This window comes from Symphalangus syndactylus, chromosome 11, assembly GCF_028878055.3.
Source record: "Symphalangus syndactylus isolate Jambi chromosome 11, NHGRI_mSymSyn1-v2.1_pri, whole genome shotgun sequence".
Lineage (NCBI taxonomy): Eukaryota > Metazoa > Chordata > Mammalia > Primates > Hylobatidae > Symphalangus > Symphalangus syndactylus.
The window spans coordinates 123,555,019-123,575,611 of NC_072433.2; the positions used below are offsets into that span (position 1 = coordinate 123,555,019).

The window sequence follows — 20,593 nt, forward strand, 5'->3', positions numbered from 1 at the left end:
GCTATTCGGGAGGCTGAGGCAGGAGAATCACTTGAACCTGGAAGGTGGAGGTTGCAGTGAGCCGAGATCATGCCACTGCACTCTAGCCTGGGTGATTCCATCTCAAAAAAAAGCGACATAAAACAGACTGATACAATGATCCATGAGATACTGGGACTGTTTTTATTCCCATTTCACAGATGAGCCACTAACTGGCTCCAGGCAGGACAGTGAATAAGGGGCACAACAGAGACACAAACACGTGGCTAACCAATGGTCTCATCCATCAGCCACACTGCCTGTCTCAGCATGGGCCCTGTGTGGACCATTCCATCTCAATTTGTTTCTGATTCTTGTCAATTAAATAAGAACAGCTGAAAAGTAAAATAATAAATATATACATAAAAACAATGTGGGGAGTAATAATGATAATAGATACAATTTTTTGGTCTTTATAATCCCCAGAGCCTGGCTTAATTATTTTAAAGTAAATCAACACTTTGAACACTTGCAGGTTAGAAAACCAGTGGACTGATGGATGCGTTACAGCCATTGTTTCCAAGTGTATTAGTTTCCACTTGCCGCTGCAACACATTATCACCAATGTAGCAGCTAAACAACACAAATGTATTATCTTTCAATTCTGTAGTATAGAAGTCCCACAGGAGTCTCCTTGGGCTAAAATGTAGTTGTGGGCATTTCTTTCTGGAGGCTCTGGGGGAAGATCGTTCCTTGGCATTTTCCCATGACGTAGAGGCTGACACATTCCTCTGCTATGGCCTCTTCATCCATTTTTCAAAGCCAGCAAGGTTGCATCTCTCTGTCTTTCTTTTGTGGAAGCATTTTACCAGGACTCTTCTGCTGCTTTGTTTTTCTACCTTTAGGGATCTTTGTGATTTCGTTTGGCCCACCTGGATAACCAGGGTCCTCTCCCTATTTATTTTTATTTTATTTGTGAGACAGAGGTTTGCTTTGTCGCCCAGACTGGAGTGCGGTGGCTTGATCTTGGCTCACTGCAACCTCCGCCTCCTGGGTTCAAGCGATTCTCCTGCCTCAGCCTCCTGAGTACCTGGGACCACAGGCACATGCCACCATGCTGGCTAATTTTTAGTAGAGATGAGGTTTCAACGTGTTGGCCAGGCTGGTCTCAAACTCCTGACCTCAAGTGATCTGCCTGCCTTGGCCTCCTAAAGTGCTGGGATTACAGGTGTGAGCCACCATATCCAGCCCCTCTCCCTATTTTAACGTGAGCTAATTAACGACCTTAATTTCACCAGTAACCTGAATTCCCCTTTGCCACGCAGTCTACCATATTCATGGGTTTCAGGGATTGGGACCTGGACATCCTTGGTCGGGAAATGGGCATCATTCTGTCTACCACAATGTCAGAGCCCATTGCCCTGCGTCCACAGTCATTAAAAGTCTGTTCCCTTCCTCCCTGATTCTTCCTAACTTCTCCTGCTCTGCCTTGCAGGATATGTGGCGTTGTTAGTCCCTAGCACCACTGGCCAATGCGAGGATAGTTGGTTGCATTCCTACTTTCCAGCTGGTAGAAACAGCATGGATATAGGTACAACTCTGGTGTGGGAAAAATGCTAAAGATATAAAGTAGAAATAGCCTTTGTGTGCTGTGAGCAGCAGAACAAAAATCGAGGGTGCCAGATAATCATATGGAGTGGTGAACTGCCTAAGATGGAATATTGCTATTCCTAAATCCTGGCTGTGTGGAGACACGTGATCCTGCCGATGAGATGAGAGCTGAACCACACTCTTCTGCCAGATTCTGGGCTTCTGACCTTATTAGAGACCCAGAAACTTAATAGAGGGCTCAGAAATCTATTGAAAGTTACTAGGTGCCAGGTGTGTCAGAAAGTGTTTCACACATGCCTGAAACTTTAAAGGCAACATTCATCCATTCTCTCAGCAAACAGTTTCTTCACCTACCGGGAAAGGGGGTGTAATATATAGGGGTATAGGGATAAATAATTCTGTGTGCCGTGCAGGCCGTGGAGACTCATCTTCTACACAGGTCAGGTTCTGAAGTCAGCATATAAGCTGGAAGTGGAGTGAAGTCAAATGACCCTCAAAGATCCTTCCAGACTTCATGCCCTTTGCAACTCAAAGTCATTTTGGAAACTCATATGCTGGTTTCTTCCTTGTATTTATGCAGCAGCCTCCTTTTCCACAAAAAGCAGAGGCCAATGCATCTCACCCCCTCAATTTTTTTACTGTCCCTCTCCCTCCCTGTGCTTGCCTTTCTTTTCTTTTCTTTTTTCCTTTTAAGTCAGGCTCTCACGCTTGTCCCCCAGGCTAGAATGCAGTGGTGCAATCACAGCTCACTGCAGCTCCTGCCTCAGCCTCCTGAGTAGCTTGTACTGCAGATGTGTGTCACCATACCTGGCTGATTTATATTTATATTTATGTATGTGCATGTGTGTTTATATATATATATTTGTAGAAATGGGATTTTGCCATGTTTCCCAGGATGGGCTCAAACTCCTGGGTTTAAGCAATCCTCCTACGGCCTCCCAAAGTGCTGAGATTACAGACCTGAGCCACCATGCCTGGGCTTTGCTTGCTTTTCTTAATGTCTTTGACAATTCATTTAAATGTGTGTATGATGTAACTCTATAGGACTAAGGGTGTGTGAGGAGGCCAGGAGGCTATTGGTTGACAGGAGTCATGATTTGACTATATGAGGTCACAGACAATGCTTTTTAAATTTTGCTGCCAACCCACAGGAAAACTATTCTCTTTCTTCTAAGGAAAAAAAAATGTCATGATAAAGCAGCTACATTGATGACAGGCACATCAAGGTTTTAATGTGTTCTCTAGATTTGTGATGTCTACAGTTGTCTCCATTCCAGAAAGCAAAGTAGAGAAAGCACGACTTTGGGGCCAGGGCCCTTCCTGGCCAGTGTGCGCCATGCAGTGTGGAAGCACACTTCAGTGCGCATCTAAGTTTATGTGCTATCTGTAGAGACAGTGATTTTTATTCATTAGAGTTTTTGAGTCTAATTGTTTTTAAACTGCCACTTTTGTTTGTTAAAGATACAGATGTCTGGCCATAGAGGAAAGCAAGGTGGATTTATCTTTGCAATTAGATGCTTCACAATTTGAAAACTTATCACTTAAATTGGTGAAATGTCACTTTTATGCAACTTGATGTTTAGAAGTCCTTGGCGTCCAGGACTAAACTCATGTGCAATTTAACAAGATCTTGGTGAGATAAAGGAAGTTGCACTTGAGGAAACATTGAAACACACCAGATGGAATTTTCCAATTCCCTCCAACATGATGTAGACTAGGTGAAGGGAGATAGACCACACATTGATTTTGTGTAACTCTTAAATTAAGTGGAGCAGAGTTAAAAAAAAAAATCACTGGATTTGAAGTTGGCCTATGTTAGATTACTCCAAGGAAGTTAGTTAATATGTTAATATGAATCTAGACAAACATAGAGTGTTTTGCTCTTCTTGTTAATTTGCGCCATCTACTAATCTCTGGACAATGGAGAAAAAGTCGTAGGTTATAAGTTTTTTATTTATGGGCATTAAGCAATATCTTTAGAATGTAAAATGAAGCCGACAAAATGCACAGCCCAATAACAACAACAAATCTAATCTAAAGTGACAGGAAGAGACTCTCCCAGACGTTTTTCTCTTTAATGTAACATGACTTTAAATTGATGCAACCCCACAGTGATTGAAAAACTCTCCGAGCTTGTCTCCTATGATTACATTTCTGATCTGTACAACTTAATTTTTTAACTCGGTGAGTCTCAGTTTTGCGAATGAACAGTTCTCTTTTGCTTTCTCTCTCATATTACTGGGGAAGACATTATTTGGCAACCAGGCAAATACAGCTCTGTTACCATGACGAATACTGAGAAATCCTAAAACAATAAAGACCCCAAGAACTCACTCTGGAATATGTACCTCCAAGTCTCTTCTCTTTCTTCTCTCCTTCTCTTTGTTTTTCTTTCTCTTCCTGTTCTCTTGTTTTATCTTGACTTCTCTTGACTGTGGTGATGGTTTGCATATATCTGTGATTGTACTGAAACTCACCAAACATTGTACGTTTGAAATGGGCAAAATGTATTTGAACTATATATATCACAATAAAGGTGTAATACTCTTTTAAGGTGTCTCCTGAATCATTACCAGTATAATTACTCTGTGAACTGTATTTTGATGAATTCAGAATTAATTTAAAATGGATTATCCCCCTATAGAATGGGAGGTAATGCTGAATGATTGTGAATGATTGTGAATATTTGTTTATTTGGGGTACTCCCTCAAATTCCTTGTCCACTGGTGTCTGGAACGTGTTGGGATTTTGTTTGATAGTTTCTTGAGTTGGAAGTTGCGTTTCTTTGGCCTCCTGTGTGGAAATCAACGAGTTTTACATGGTTTAAATGCCAGTTATGTGATGGATACTTCTATTACCTTATGTCTTTCTGATTTCATACCCTTAAAAGTACAGTTTTCATCTTCCTTCAAAACCTTATTTTTCCAAGCAAATTTTATTTATTCATTTTCAGTCATTACCAAAGTGAATAACAAACATATAACAGATGCTATTTTGGGTCATAGCTGTTTTGCTAAGTAATACTTTAAGGCTTTCTCACTATATTTTTAATTTCTCGACAGTCTCCCATGGTTATTTTCTGATCATAACTTGAAAATCAAAGCTTTCTGTTCAGTTTAACAATCTTTTCAAACTCAGTGGTTCTAGCTTAGGTATTAACCTTTAACATAGCTAGCGAAAACTGAAAATTTTTATTTGAAATAATGCTTAATGTTGTCTTGTGTAACAGAAAAAGTTTAGGGACAAGTGAACCATTTACTTTTCTTTTAATGCGGAAAGCAGTTTACAAATGCTGGTGTGACTAACAAGAATGAAAGGGCCACAATGGCAGTTCTGAGCTAGAATGTCATGAGTAAGTACCACCATAGTTAGCGGCCAGGGAAGGGAGGTTGTTCTACAGAGAAACATGCTCATCATTTCTTCTGTTACCTGGTATTCACTCTGGCAATTTCTTTTTGGAGTCATTCTAAAATCAGGATTAAGGATATCCACTGAGAAGCTTGCATTTATTACTCTAAGCAAGAAACTTCTATTTAATTTTTTTAACCATTTGATTCATATGTATTTAGATTTTAAAATTTCATTTTCCCTTATCCAAATGTATCCTATATCTTTAAGTGGTGAATCTTGGAGTAGATTTTATTATATATCACATCACAGAGTTAAGCTTGGTTCATTTGGATTTTAAAAATCTCTACAGCTTTGAGAATGACTTTGAAACACTCTTTACTGCTGGAGCTTAAAGAAAATAAATCTCTAATGTCCTCTACATTAATTCACCTGCTTGGAAAGTTAGAGATTAAAAGGTTTAGTAGGATTTTCATATTTTTTATAATTTCTGTTTGTATTGGAGTAAACTGTTCTTTGTATGGAGTGGCTTAGCTTTCATAAAACACAAAGATTCCTGTATTGAGAAAAGAAGAAGAAGGAAAAAAGTGTAATATAATTGCATAAAACTTCCTCTAGCTTTCTTGTATTCTATGTAAAGGAGTTAGTACATTACTTTAATTAAGTGTACTTTGAAGAAAGCAATCTCCTATTTCCATTAATGGTGGACTCTGTGGGTAGAGACGTGGATATTTTTCCTTTTATAAGAAAGGTCTTGTCTTTCCTCAGAAGGCATTGTGAGAAAATAAGAGAAGAAAAAGAGAAGTAGATAAGAAAAACAAATCACAATATTGAAGCAGGACCCAAGTACTATAGCCTTCCTCATATTTTGGTACCTGGAAGCGAGGTTGCTAATTAATGACCCAAGAGCTAAGCCTTGTTTGATGAAATGCAAGATGTAATACACAGATTGCCTTTGAGTGATGTGTGATTATTACCATCCATTCATGTGTAATCCCGTATTTGGAAGGTTTGTAATTTGTTTTTGACACATTTCTCTCTGATTTTACACACTCATGCATATAGGTCTCACCTCCCTCCAAAACCTTATTTCCAAAACAGACTTTGTTTATTTGGTTTGGGTAATTCATTGGGCCCTATTTATATTCCTTATACATAATCTATTTTCTTACTGCTGCCTCTGTCTTCCAAACCAACAATATAAAGAATGAAGCCTGGGGACTGGAACTTAAAACTTCTGCCGAGAAAAGAAAGTCAAGGCCTGTGGGCTCCTAAAACATCCTGTAGAATTCGCCTCAGATGCCCCTCCATTTGCACTGGTATATGGAGAATGTTTGAAAACCCCCAGAACTTATTGTGTACTTTGGAACAATGGCATTTTCCTGCTTGATTGTGAAGATGGCCCCCGGAAAAGAAGCTGACTCCCAGGGGGCACGAGGGACTAAGCTGTCTCCTGGGAAGTTCAAGAGAGGCCAAGTGTTTTCCAGTTCATTTCCAACGCATGTTTCTCCAGGGCCAAGGGCCCAGCTGTGCCTCATTAGGGGTGAGAGTTTGGTTGTGACACCACTTAATAGAAAAAAAAAAAAAAAAAGAAAGGAGAAGTCCGACTAGCTAAGTGGTAACAGAACTTAGGACAGCCTGTGCCCACAGCCTTTCATGTCCTGTAATGAGTGTGCCATTTGCTCACTGGGAGGAGAAAAAAATGACAGTATGCAACAGTCAACTTTTTCCTGAAGAAAGAGAGAAAAAAATACATATTTTGCAGCCGAGACATCGGGGTAGCTGTTAACTTTAGGCACAGTGCTAGTGTCAGCCCTGGAAAGAGACTCCCGGTGAACAGCACTTTTTACCATTTAATCAGCCTGTACTTCTTCGTATTTATAGCTCTGGCGAGGTTGGCCCATTGTTACAAGATGAAATTGTGATGTTCAGCAGTTTATACCTTGGGAGCTGGAAGCGTTTCTCCATGGTGAATTTGTAATATTAATTGGCCATGTCAGTTCATGACAAATGTAGTGACATCTATTTCAAGTATTTCAGTTTTATGGTGCTGAAGAAGTGACCCGCGCTCGAGATAAGTAATCTCACAAAAGATCTTCACGCTCGCTGTGGAGCGCCTCCAGAACATGATCTTAGAGGAGACGCAAATAGGCTCATGGTTCAGGGGGCTGTCCCCTTCCTTTTGCTCAAGGCTCAGAGGGGAGCCAGAGGAAGGCGGGGAGGGACGCACTCCCTGTCGTTCCCCTTTCAGTCTCAGGAGATTCTGGTTGAAGCTGTGGCGTGGACTTTCCTGCCCAAGAAGTGTACTTGCGGTGATCATTTATGTGATTTGGGTACCTGCTGTTTGTAGGCTGTGACAGTCAGTAGCAGAAATAAATATATTGCCTTTCTCACTGTGTACAGTGGTGCTCTACCAAGGGTGACTCTGCCCATCAAGGGACACTTGTCTGGAGATATTTTGGTTGTCATATCTTGGAGGAGAATAGGCTGCTATTAGCATCTAGTGGGTAAGAGCAAGGGATGCTGTAGAACTTCCTACAATGCACAGGGGCATCCCACAACACAGAATTGTCTGGCCCCAAAAGTCAATAGTGCTGAGGCTGAGAAACCCTGCACTTGTGTGCACCATGCCCTTTTGTGCTTTTCAACCTTGAAGCACTAATAGGTCAGAGAAGAATGCCAGGGATGTGTTGATGGGTACACAAGAGGTTGATGGGGGGTACTTGAGCTCCTACCACGTGGAAGGTGGTGTAGGCAAAGAGAAGGATGCATAGGCACAGTGGATGGTGGAAGGCAGGGGCTGCTGAATGATGTGGCAGGAAACATGCAAAGCACTCAGAGCCCCTGGTGGTGGAGAGTCTTGGGAAGCAAGAGAATGGAGTCATCCTTTCAGTTTCCAGCCTGGGTTTCCCAAAGGAGAGAGTGTTTTGAGTTCAGTGGCGGAGATGGGGGGAAGAGTGTTGGAGCCCAGCTGAGTGGCCACTTTGTCAAATGGAGCTGAGAAATGATTTTCGCATGGCTGGCGTAATGGCGGAGTTTCCAAAACAGCAACACAACAAAATAGCCATTTATGTGTCAAGACTATATTCATAGAATCCATATGTCTAAGGTGGGGAAGTTGTCATTATTCCTGTTTTATAGATGAGGAAACAGGCCCAGATGGAGTAAGTGACTGCTGAAGTACCCATGATTTGTCAGTAGAAAGGAAGAGACCAAAGGTGGCATCAACTTTATTTTTCCTTCTTTTTTTTTGAGACTGGAGTCTCGCTCTGTTGCCAAGGCTGGAATGCAGTGGGGCGATCTCGGCTCACTGCAAGCTCCATCTCCTGGGTTCACACCATTCTCCTGCCTCAGCCTCCCGAGTAGCTGGGACTACAGGCGCCCACCACCATGCCCGGCTAATTTTTTGTGTTTTTAGTAGAGACGGGGTTTCACCGTGTTAGCCAGGATGGTCTCAATCTCCTGACCTCGTGATCCGCCCTCCTGGGCCTCCCAAAGTGCTGGGATTACAGGCGTGAGCCACCACATCCGGCCTGTTTTTCCTTCTTTGTTAAGTGGAACAAGTCATTTTTTGGTGGTCATTTCCAATATGTAATTCCTGATAACACACATATGTATTATCTCTTTAAAAATAAAAAAAAAAATAAGCCAGCCAAAAAAAGAAAATGGAAGTGTTGAAGAAACTGCGTTTTTCTCACTTAATAGTATCTCTATGTCACTAAATCCTTCAACAGCATTATTTTTAATAGCTGCCCAATGTCCTAACGGATGGGTGAGTCATGATTTACTTAACCAGTCCCCTATTGTTGGACATACAGGTTATTTACAGCTTTTCTCTAGTGTAGGTGGAATTGCAATGAATGTTTTTGTAGTACACACCAGTGAGTGATTCCTTGATGTGCTTGGAAGGGCTGGTTCCAAGAATAAGATAATCTGTAGGCTTTGAGATTAATTGGCAAGTTGCTTTCTTGAAATATTGAGAGGTTACTACTTTCCAGTATCTTCACTAGGAATAAGTAACGTTTTTCTAAAGATGAGTAGTAAGAGAAAGGTAGAATCTAATTTTGCCGTGCATTTTCCTGATTATTAGTGAAGCTAAACATTTTTTTTTTTTTTTACGGACGTGTTAACAGTTTCTTTCTTTTGCAAATGATCTGTTCATGTTCTGTGACTGATTTCTATCTTGGTGTCTTTATGTTTGTGAACGGTAAGAATTTTTATGTGTTCAGGAACTATTTAAAGGTTCAGGACATTAACCTGTGGTTATGTATATCACAGGTACAGTCACATCACTTAACAAGGGAGATACATTCTGAAAAATGTATTGTCGGTATTTTGTCATTGCATGAAGATCATAGAGTGTATTTACACAAGCCTAGATGGATAGCCTACTACACACCCCGGCTATATGGTATAGTGTGTTCCTCCAGGGCTACGAACCTGTACAGTATATTACTGTAATGAATAGTGTAAGCAGTTGTAATACAATGGGACATATTCGTGCATCTAAACACACCTAAACGTAGAAAAGGTACAGTGAAAATACGGTATTATAATCTGATGGGATCGTCATTGTGTACATAGTCCATTATTGACTGAAATTTTGGTATGTGGTGTATGACTGTGTTTTCTCATGACCTCTGCTTTTTTTGTCTTTAAATTTTTAATTTTTTGTTTTACTTTTGTCTTTTAATTTTAATTCTATTGCAGCCAAATCTTATCAGCCTGTCTTCTATGATCTCTGCTTTTAGTTGTTATGCTTTAAAAATCCTTCTCCATGGTAACATTATATTGACTTATATGTCTTACTGGTTGAACGTGCCTATGTTTGACTTTGAAATCATTGAATTCATTGAGGATTTGTTTTGCCATGAGGAATTGGGTAAGGATCCAGCTGATTTTATCCAGATGAGTAGTTCATTGTCCCAACACCAGTTTTTGCAATAAGTTATTCCTTCCCCAGGAAATATACCTGGGCTAATTAAGACAACTGTGCTTCAATGTAATTATTCCATCTTAATTCATGAAATATTAGGTTAACATGGGAAAAACATGGCATCCCATGTTTTAGTATTTTTTCCTTTTTTCCAAGCAGCACATCTCTTTGAATTATATTCTGTTCTCTGTTTTTATAATTTGACTCCCTTCTATTCTACATCTAAATAGTGCATTGTCTGTTTTCACCCAGGAATTTAAAAATAGTTCTAGTACTAATTGTATTTTTATTCTAATACTGCTCTTCCTTTTACTGGTACTTCTGCATCTTAAAAAAACAAAACAAAACAACAAAAACGTGTCATGTTGGCTCACTTTGTGAATGAAAGCATATACTGTTTAGTTGTTTATTCTTCAGCAACATCTGAGTATCCTCGAGAAATGAGTGGAATGAACCAGTAGAGATGAACAGCCTTAAGCCCTCAAAGCTGAGCCCTTTGGGGTAACATGCTCTAATTCTGCCCTCTCTAGTTTGAGTTTAGGTTAAATTCAGCTTGCAGATTACACCAAGCCTGATGCCTCCCAGCCATCAAGGAAAAGGGTGCCTAACATTTTGAATCTCCATTAATCTTACAGCTCAGATCCTGTGTATTAAATCTCAGCATTCTCAGGGATGTGTATACTCTGGCAGAAAAACTTTAATGATTTTTTTTTCTGATGCTGCCTAGAAAATATTAGAAAGAAGACCCTTCTTTCCTTTCCTTTCTTGTCCTATCCTGTCCTGTCCTGTCCTGTCCTGTCCTCCCTCCCTCCCATTTCCTTCCTTCCTTCCTTCCTTCCTTCCTTCCTTCCTTCCTTCCTTCCTTCCTTCCTTCCTTCCCTCCTTCTCTCCTTCTCCCCCTCCTCCTCCTCTTCCTCTCCTTTTCTTTTCTTTTTTCTTTTCTTTTCTTCCTTTTTTCTTTTCCTTTCTTTTCTTTACCTTCTTTCTCCTTTCTTCCTTTATTTCTTTCTTCCTGTGATATTTTCGTGTATAGCTCAGGTCTCACTGCTTTGCTGCCATTCTTGTGGAGAATAATAGGTAACAGAGGTGTGCACCTGGCCTCATTTATTGTCACACCGGATAGGTAATAGAGGCCAGCATGGCTGTGCTGTGGTTCCTGCTGATGGGCACACTATCACCGGTGCATGATCAGTGTCTCATACACAGGAAGTACGTTCCCACCAGCCTTCCCTACCTGCTGAGGGCTGTTCCCAGCCTAAGGATTTCATCCAGATAGATTCATAGCACTTCCAGTAAATACACCCCTTGCCTTTCAAAGTTGAAAGAGAAATTACTTTGGACACAAAGAGGTGTTCTTTTGACACAGCAGGCATGTGAAAAAATAAGCAAGAAAACAAGAGGGATTTCTGTTAGCATTGGCATGTGCTTCTCTTGTACTTCTTTAGTTCACGTTGCCAGTGGTTCAGCTTCCCTTTCTGATCCTCACTGCTCTGATCTCTTCATCTGTGCTTGCAATCACAGCCAGGCAGGCTTGCAGTATTACCACGGAATCATTTTATCTGTTGGAATCTCTGTCCTGTTGATTATTAATTTTTATCCCCAGGTAGACAAACACCATAAGTTGACCTCTTGTGAATTGTACTCTTTAAGATTAAAGAATTCGTAGTTGAAAAAGAATGACTTTTCACACAAATTTGATGGAGTTTTATCTTCTGAGCCAAGGCTTTCTTTAAGGATTCTTGGGAGGTAAACGTGTTACCTGAGACTCTCTGCCCATGGGATGTATTTCCTTTCCATCGGAACACATGGGAACCGAGGAAATAGAGAACATTTTCATCTCTGAAAATACCTTTCTTTCTTCTAATCAGTGCTGCTCTTTTCTTGCGTATTGTGTACTGGGAAGTATTTGTTTCGATTTGTGGTTAAATGTGTGTGTCCACTGGACTTCAGTATCCACCCTTTGAAGGACAGCAGGAGAAGTTGTACAGGTAGAAACATACAAGGGCCGGATGCGGTGCCTCACACCTGTAATCCCAGCACTTTGGGAGGCCTAGGCGGGTGGATCACTTGATGCCTGGAGTTCGAGACCAGCCTGGCCAACATGGTGAAACCCTGTCTCTACTGAAAATACAAAAATTAGCCAGGTGCGGTGGCGCAAACCTGTAATCCCAGCTATTTGGGAGGCTGAGGCAGGAGATTCGCTTGAACTTGGGAGACGGAGGTTGCAGTGAGCCGAGATCGTGCCAGGGCACTCCAGCCTGGGTGACAGCGAAACTCCGAAGCTCCATCTCAAAAAACAAACAAACAGAAACATACAGGGAGATCAGGTTCTATTGCACCCCAGTGCAGCCATGGGTAGAATTTTAGGCTTATTTATATTCTATTTCACCACAAGATGTCACCAGGGCACCACACCAGCATGGTCTATGGAACATCTCTCTGGCAAATAGAGTTATGGTCATCAAACAGCACCTGCCCAGGGCTGTGGGGAGAGGAAGCTGGTTGGCTTTGTCACAAATGCCTTGATGTCTCTTTCCTCCCCTGGGGCCCATCTCTTCCAGGCTTTGCATAGAGAGAGAAGGCAGGCAACAGGACACAAGAAGATTTTCCCAGAGTCTCTTACCTCTGAAATAGTTTCTTCACCGGATGGGAAGGCAGGCACCCAGGGGGAGATGGCATCAGAGGCATAAACAGTTTTTCTCCTCAGTAGATATTTACATGAATCAATAGGAATCATATTCTCTCTCTCTCTCTCTGTCTCTCTTTTTGGTGATGGTCTCATTCTGTTACCCAGGCTGGAATGCAGTGGTGCGATCTCAGCTCACTGCAGCCTTGACCTCCAGGGCTCAAGTGACCCTCCCACCTCAGCCTGCTGAGCAGCTGGGACCATAGGTGCATGCCACCATGCCCAACTAACTTTTGTATTTTTTGTAGAGATGGAGTTTCACTGCATTGCCCAGGCAGGTCTCAAACTCCCGGGCTCAAGCGATCCTCCCACCTTGGCCTCCCAAAGTGCTGGGATTACAGGTGCAAGCCACTGTATCTGGCCTAGGAATCATATTCTCTTCATTGAAACACTTCAGATGACTTAAAAATTCACATTGTAGAACTTTTAAAATTGGAACTTTCTGGTGAACGTTGTTAGTTGACAGATATGTCATTGAAGTTTCATCCTTCTTCATTTCATAGTCTGCTGGAAGACCCTTCATTTACCACTCTCTCCTTCCTGGAGGTGTGGAAATGCTCTACCTGGGTGAGGCTCTCGTGGCTTTTTGTGCCAAGTGTCCGTAAACTTCAACTTAATTGTTTTAAATCCTTTGTGGTGATTATGTGGAAGGTCAAATCTAACAGGAAGCTCCATGTCCACTTGATGTGTACTTATTTTTACTTTTGCACCTTGTGTTATTTGTTATCCTGAATTATGCCAGGGCTGGTTTGTGCTAAGATACTTGTTATTTGATCTCATAATACCAGCATGTGGCATTTGTATAACCCTCTCTATAGCTTCTTTCAGCATGTGATCATACATCTGCCTAACCTCTCCCATTGGTTGAGTTTAATATACTAGTAAATTTTCCATTGCAAAGATGAGGTTACGGATCATAGTGTTCATACTCAGAAGGACTTTATAAATATTTTGCCTTTTTGAACTATACACAAGAAATGAAAAAAAAAACAGCAATAAATAAAAAGAATAAAAAGCCAGGACTGGAACCCACAATTCCTGACTCTTGATCAAATTGCTTTTCTTTTTCACTCTAGTTAAATATTTTCCATTCTTTTTAACTCAAGAAGCCTTTGTTTTTGTTGTCATCGTTTTATGATTTAACTTACATCTGGTCCTTTAGACATTTAGATTTTTTCTGTTATATGTATCTCTATGTATCTATCTATGTATCTATCTATGTATCTATCTATCTATCTGTCTATCTCTATATATGTATCTCTATATAAATATCTATCTATATATATCTATGTATAGATATATATATATGTAAAATAATGAATGAAATGGACTGTTTGCAACCTCAGGTGTATTTCTAGGCCTTAGAGTGATTAGCTTGAGGAGATGGTAGTTTCTGTTTTTGGAGTCTCTGTAGGTCTCAGGCTCACAGTCTGTACTTTTTGTTTTGGGGCTAACTAAGTGGACAGTTTCAGTGTTTGTAGCTCATTTAAGCCATAAACATGCAGATCTTGTGGAATCCCATTAGTCAAACCTTAGCAGAGTGCCTTGATCAGTACCTCCTTTTCTTACTGAATTCTATTAGTTGGTGCTTTGTTCTTTCTTCCCAAGAGCCATATCTCAGCTATTTCTTTTCATTTCTTGTGTATAGTTCAACATCTTTCTTTCTTTTTTTTCGAAACAGGATCTCACTCTGTCACCCAGGCTGGAGTGCAGTGGCATGACCATGGCTCACTGCAGCCTCGACCTCTTGGGCTCAGTTGATCCTTCTGCAACAGCCTCCCTAGTAGCTGGGACTACAGGTGCACGCCACCACACCCAGCTAATTTTTATATTTTTTGTAGAGATGGGGTTTTACCATGTTGCCTAGGCTGGTCTTGATCTCCTGGGCTCTAGCAATCCTCCCACCTCGGCCTCCCAAAGTATTGGGATTACAGGCATGAGCTACCATGCCCAGGCTTACGGTTCAACGTCCTTCAATCCATCTAATATGCAGTGCCAGGGAAGGTTTGAGAAAATATTTGAATCATAAAGTCACAAATAGTGAGAATATCTGCAGTTATGTTTTTTTTTTTTTTTTTTTTTTTTTTTTTGTGATACTCTAATGAACTTACAAAAGGCCAGGCCTAGTATTTCAGCTGTGTCCATGATGTCTCTGATGGAAATGAACAGGTAACATGATGTACCCAAGCATTTGACTGTTGCATTCTTTGATTGGGCCATGTTCATGCAGCCAGCCTGGGAAAGCAATTAGGAGTTTTAAGCATGGGAAATCATATAAAAGTAAACCAAAATTGCATTTGAATTAATTGATGAACATGTTTGCTTGCTCATATCCTGCGGTTAGGCATCTTCAAGTTAACTTAAGTGGTTGATAAAACTTTCCGAAAAGCATACTATCAACTGCTGAGCACCTGTTGTCAAAGTTGTGGGTAATTCGCAAAGGTTTTCAAATGGAAAAGTTGTTTTCTCCTGCTAGCAAGCATGGTCTCAGATCCACTTCTAAGGTCAGTGTGAAAGGGGAGGCAAATTCACTTTGAGCAGGGGAGGCATGATCCGGAAGATAAAGCAGCTAGGAGTATAGACTAGGGGGCTGATGGAGGGGAACACCTATCAGAATATGTGTTCTCACACCAATGATATATATTTTCCACACATTTAGATTATCCATGCCACTCCTTATCTCTTTAGTGCAGAAAACGGAGAGGAGGTTCAGTATTCTTAAGAACCTCCCATGATTGCTTTGAGGCAATGGATTTAACAGGTCTCTTTATCCCTTATTTACGCACTGACTGTGGTACAGAGTCATCCCTGGTGTTTCTGGATTTTATTGGCAATGCCAAGAGAGCAGGATGACTGGGACTTCAACTGACAACATTTATGATTCTGGCAGCTTGACATCACTCAAGTATTCTCTTTGTTTGGTTTTGCTTCAGACTTAGTTTAGTTTTGTTTTTTAAGGGCTGGGGTGAAGCAGAGGGGTATGCTCTTGCAGTTTTCCTTTCAAACCAAACTCTTTCAAAGCCTTTTGCAAACTCTTTTATGGATTTTACTCACTGGTTGAGCAAGAGTTACTTACGAGATGTGGCTTTGGCGTTTTCACAGTGTCCATAAAAAAATGTGTATTACTATGCATTGCACATTTGCCACTTAGAATTTCTGAATGCAAATTAATCAACTTGCAGCTGTGACTAACAATAAAACACAGGATAATGTACCTACAGAAATGAGGGCATTGGAAATCTGCTCTCAGGTGGCCATCGAAAATAGTCAGCCTGAGTGTTGCTACCTGTTTTCCATAATTATGTAGCTTTGCCTTTCCTCAGTTAATCTGTTTAATAAACTCCTCTGCAGAATCCAAATGCTTAAATTCAGTTTCTTTTTGTCTTTATGGTGTTTATCATTGTTAACGTGGCGTCGGAGTAGCTCGACTTTTGCATCATGATAAATTCATAACCCAAGAGAAGGCAGAAAACATAACTATTATCAATTGCCTCTCTCCCGGAATTGCCATTGGCTGAGTAGAGCAACATACGAACTTAAGGAGTAGCTGATTCAGAGAAATCCAGGGTGGGAACGGGGCCCATCTTGATTTCAATGTCTTTGTTGAGGAGGCCTTCCCATTGCACTTCTGTTCAAGTTTGCCCAGATAGTAAGTTCTACTAGACATGTCAATTTTTTCTGAGGTCTAATGTTGATTTTTTTTTCTGCACAATATGGAATTCAGTGTTTTTATTTAATCATTCAGTAAGTCTTGACTGCCTGCTATAGAGGTTAAGCCCTTTACTAAGTTCCAAGGATGTACTTGTGAATACTTTGCAGTCTATTAGGGGCTACACAATTTAAACAGAGAATATATATATAAAATGGTAGAAAGTACAAGTAAGTATACCTTATTTTTTTAAAACATGAATGTGGTATTTCACCCACAGCCTCAAGAATCACTTTCCTTAAAATTGCCAGAGTAGGAAAACTTACAATTGAAGAATTTCAGGTATTTACGGGAAAAATAGTATTAGGGCAATTGAGGTCAAACACATTCGTCTGTTAGTTCAATTACAGCAGTAAGGATGGAAGTCTAAAGAGAGTTTCTACATGATCTTATTTATCCTACATTTATAAATACACAAATTCTTGTACAATTAACTGAGTTTTTCACTCCTTGCTTGCTTGCAACTTGTCAGGTCATTCCCTCCCCAGTAGTTGTGAACTTGTTTATGCCAGCTTCTTCCATCAGGGGCTCACAACCAGGGACTGTAGAGGTTTGCAGAGGTAAATCTTGGTAGGTAAGGATTTTATAAAAAGGGAGCTCACTGTTGGTGAAAAATCCTTGTTTCTACAGATTTTGGGTCAAGATAAGAAAAATTAACTTTTAAAATCTGAGGAATTTGGGGATTATCTCCAGGGGCTGAATATATTTTTATGGGAGAAATAAAATGGATAGTTTTAAACTTGAATTTAGTTTTTCCTAATGGAGGCTCTTTTGAAGATCAAATGGGATCTGTAAAAACTCTTTGAAAAATGTAGACTGCTTCTTATGTGATTCTTACTGGTCTATTATTTATCAAGAAATTAAAAAGGAATGAATATCTGTAGCTGTTTTTCTTTTTCTTTCTTTTTTTCTTTTCTTTTCTTTTTTTTTAAGACGGAGTCTCGCTCTGTCACCAGGCTGGAGTGCAGTGGTGCTATTTTGGCTAACTGAGATCTCTGCCTCCTGGGTTCAAGCAATTCTCCTGCCTCAGCCTCCGAAGTTGCTGGGACTATGGCCATGCGCCACCATGCCCAGCTGGCTTGTAGTTTGTTTCTAAAAGGATGTTCAGTGCTGCCACTGTCTTTTAGAAGTCTGTAGAAGGAAGGGCAAGAAAGAAATACCCATTATTTTGGCTGAAGGTGATCACTTTAGCTGAAACCAGTTCAGGTTCAAAGTCAGACATTGGTACTATTTTCATATGTCTGAAATGTTCTGAAAAGATTACTGATGGTCAACATGCTGAACTGACATTTCACAGTTATGCAGATTTATTTATCTCCATTCAAGGTATGCCTTTTCCAATCATAGTAGCCATGTAGAGGACATTAAACAAATGTTTTATTGTGGTAAAAACATTTAACATGAGATCTACTCTTTTAACAAATTTTTAAGTATATAATTTATTATTATTGTTGGCTATAGGTAAAACAGGACATTTTTAATGTGCTGTGGCGGACCGTTGGACTTTCAGCCTCCCTGGGTGGATTTCACTGCATATATGTGCTATGTCAGCTTACCCTATCATTTGAAACATTTTCCTTTGATGATTAATTTATTTGTTGTTGTTGTTGACATGGAGTCTTGCTCTGTCGCCCAGGCTGGAGTGCAGTATCGCGATCTCGGCTCACTGCAAGCTCCGCCTCCCGGGTTCACGCCATTCTCCTGCCTCAGTCTCCAGAGTAGCTGGGACTACAGGGATCCCCCACTACACCCGGCTAATTTTTTTGTAGTTTTAGTAGAGATGGGGTTTCACCGTGTTAGCCAGGATGGTCTCGATCTCCTGACCTGGTGATCCGCCTGTCTTGGCCTCCCAAAGTGCTAGGATTACAGGCGTGAGACACTGCGCCTGGCCTGATGATTCACTTTTTACCCCAAGATACAATATGCCTCGGTCTCACCAGAACATGCCAATATGTTCTTCTTCTTGGGGATCAGGGCTGATTTCTTCTACTGGGAAAAGGTATCCCCTGTGTTTGGCCCCAGAGGCATCAGGGTAACCTGCTCTCTTCCAGTCTCAAAGCAGATACAGCATTCCTAACATTCTAAGTCTGGGAATAGGATGGCAGGTCGTGGGACCAGCATTTTAATTACCTAAAGGGAACTTACTGATTTTAGTCCAGAACACGGTGGGGAGGAGTTCATATTCATTTTTTTTGAGTCTGGATTTTACAATAAATTCACCATGTACATGGCTATTCCATCTTTGAAAACCTTTGTGAATGCTAACTCATATACAGCCTTTATAAATTTGAGGTATAGTATTCAAAATGCTCTAATCCCTAAATTTTCCAGTCTAGGTTATTATATTTTTATGACTATTAATTTTGATGTAGGCCCTTTAAAATCAATTCCTCCCTGTAATTACAATGCTGCTTTATGGTATTTGTGATATATCATATGAATATACTTGAGGGTCATGAGAAGTTCATACGTGTGTGTGTAGTGTGGACCCCAGACTTTTGCCACACTGCTGGCTAAAGTGGCCATGTTTTTGTACGTCTCTGCAAGGCTTACAAGTTATTCAACAGCCAGATTTCTATTCTGATATGCCCTTTTAGTTTTAAAAGCATCGAAAAAGGATAATCTTTAGAACCGATGTATTTGGAAAACTCCTGGACTTGAATAAGGTATTTTTGAATTTGAAGAGCTAAGAACCCATCAAATCAAAATGCTAATAATTCTTCCAAGTCAAAAGGTAACTCTCATTTTATTATGCGTTGACCACCGTTCACTTTCTGTTGGACTGCTTTTGGAAAAAGAACCACAGGTCTCTATTTTAAAAATAGAGGTAAAATGATAAAACAAACAAACAAAAAAAAACCCAAAAAAAACCCACACAAGTCTCATCAGCCAAGGGATTTAAAAATCAAATTTAACTTCAAAAAACTGAAGTTGATATAGCAGGATCTTGGAGATGGAGTTTCTTTACTTTTCTTTTTTTTCTAACTAAGGGATTAAGGATACAAACCAAACTTCGAATTTCTTTCTGGCTGGTCTTGAAAACTTAACAGTAGGTCCTCCTGTAAAGAGGTGGGGGAAAGGAAAAGAAATCCTTTACTCTCATCTGCAGGTTTTAAAGTGAGAAAAATACACACACACAAGTAATGATGTTCATGATGTTAATGGAGGGAAATATCATAAATAATTAAGAATTTGAAATTATTATAAAATATTTAGTATTGTTGTTGTTATTAGTAGAAAGGGGCCTTACCATGCTTCCTTTCTTCACACAACTCAGTACTTTAAAATCGAGTGTGGCTGTGTTTGTCAGTCGTGGTTTGTGTTCTTTGATTTGTTCTGCATATTCTTCTTTTGGAGAGGCTGTGTCTCTTTGCCAATCTTGGTCCTTACTGTTGTCTGGTGGAGGGAAACAAGCCTGCCAGGCCGGCTCATCTGACCCCTGGTGGCAGGGAGTGGAGGTGCACTCCGGATGCTCTTGGGGAAACATAAAGGAGGATAGAGAAAGGGACAGCAGGACCTTGACAATCCCTGCCCCTAAGCATGGAAAAGCCTCCGGACCGGGTCTGGAGTGCAACAGAGGCCCCTGACCTTGTCTCTAGCTCTCTGTCTGCATCTTCAGCGTGGCTTCACTGGTTTCCAAGTCTCTGTGTCCCCCCTCATGTCTTTTTTCTTTTGCAGCCGGCTTGCAATGGCCTCTTTCTCACTCTCAAAAGGATGCATGAGGCTGGGCGCGGTGGCTCACGCTTGTAATCCCAGCACTTTGGGAGGCCGAGGCGGGCGGATCACGAGGTCAGGAGATCGAGACCACGGTGAAACCCCGTCTCTACTAAAAATACAAAAAAATTAGCTGGGCGTGGTGGCGGGCGCCTGTAGTCCCAGCTGCTCGGAGAGGTTGAGGCGGGAGAATGGCGTGAACCCGGGAGGCGGAGCTTGCAGTGAGCCGAGATTGCGCCACTGCACTCCAGCCTGGGCGACAGAGCGAGACTCCACCTCAAAAAAAAAAAAGATGCATGAGATGGATTCAGTGTAGTCACTGTTGTGCCTTTCGGACAAGGCTTTCCAGCCAGGCCACCCTGTCTACAAGGCTGCCCTCACGTCACGAGTGCTCATATTTTCCAGACTACATGGTCAAGGTGATTGGGGGAAGGAGGTCACAGAGCCACCAACTGCTAAGGAACTGCCCACAGATGCTGCCTCATTGGGAACCTGTGAGTGGGCTGGTTTCCCCCAGCAGAGGGGCTGTAGCATAGTAGTGTGTCCGGAATTGGTGGGTTCTTGGTCTCACTGACTTTAAGAATGAAGCCGAGGACCCTCGCGGTGAGTGTTACAGCTCTTAAGGTGGCGC

General features: G+C 41.0%; 1 protein-coding gene across 10 annotated transcripts in view; it reads left to right on the forward strand.

Annotated features, from left to right (window-relative positions):
- The window catches only part of WWOX (WW domain containing oxidoreductase), a 1,124,776-nt gene that overhangs the window by 116,538 nt on the left and 987,645 nt on the right, over positions 1–20,593 (forward strand). The window lies entirely within an intron of this gene.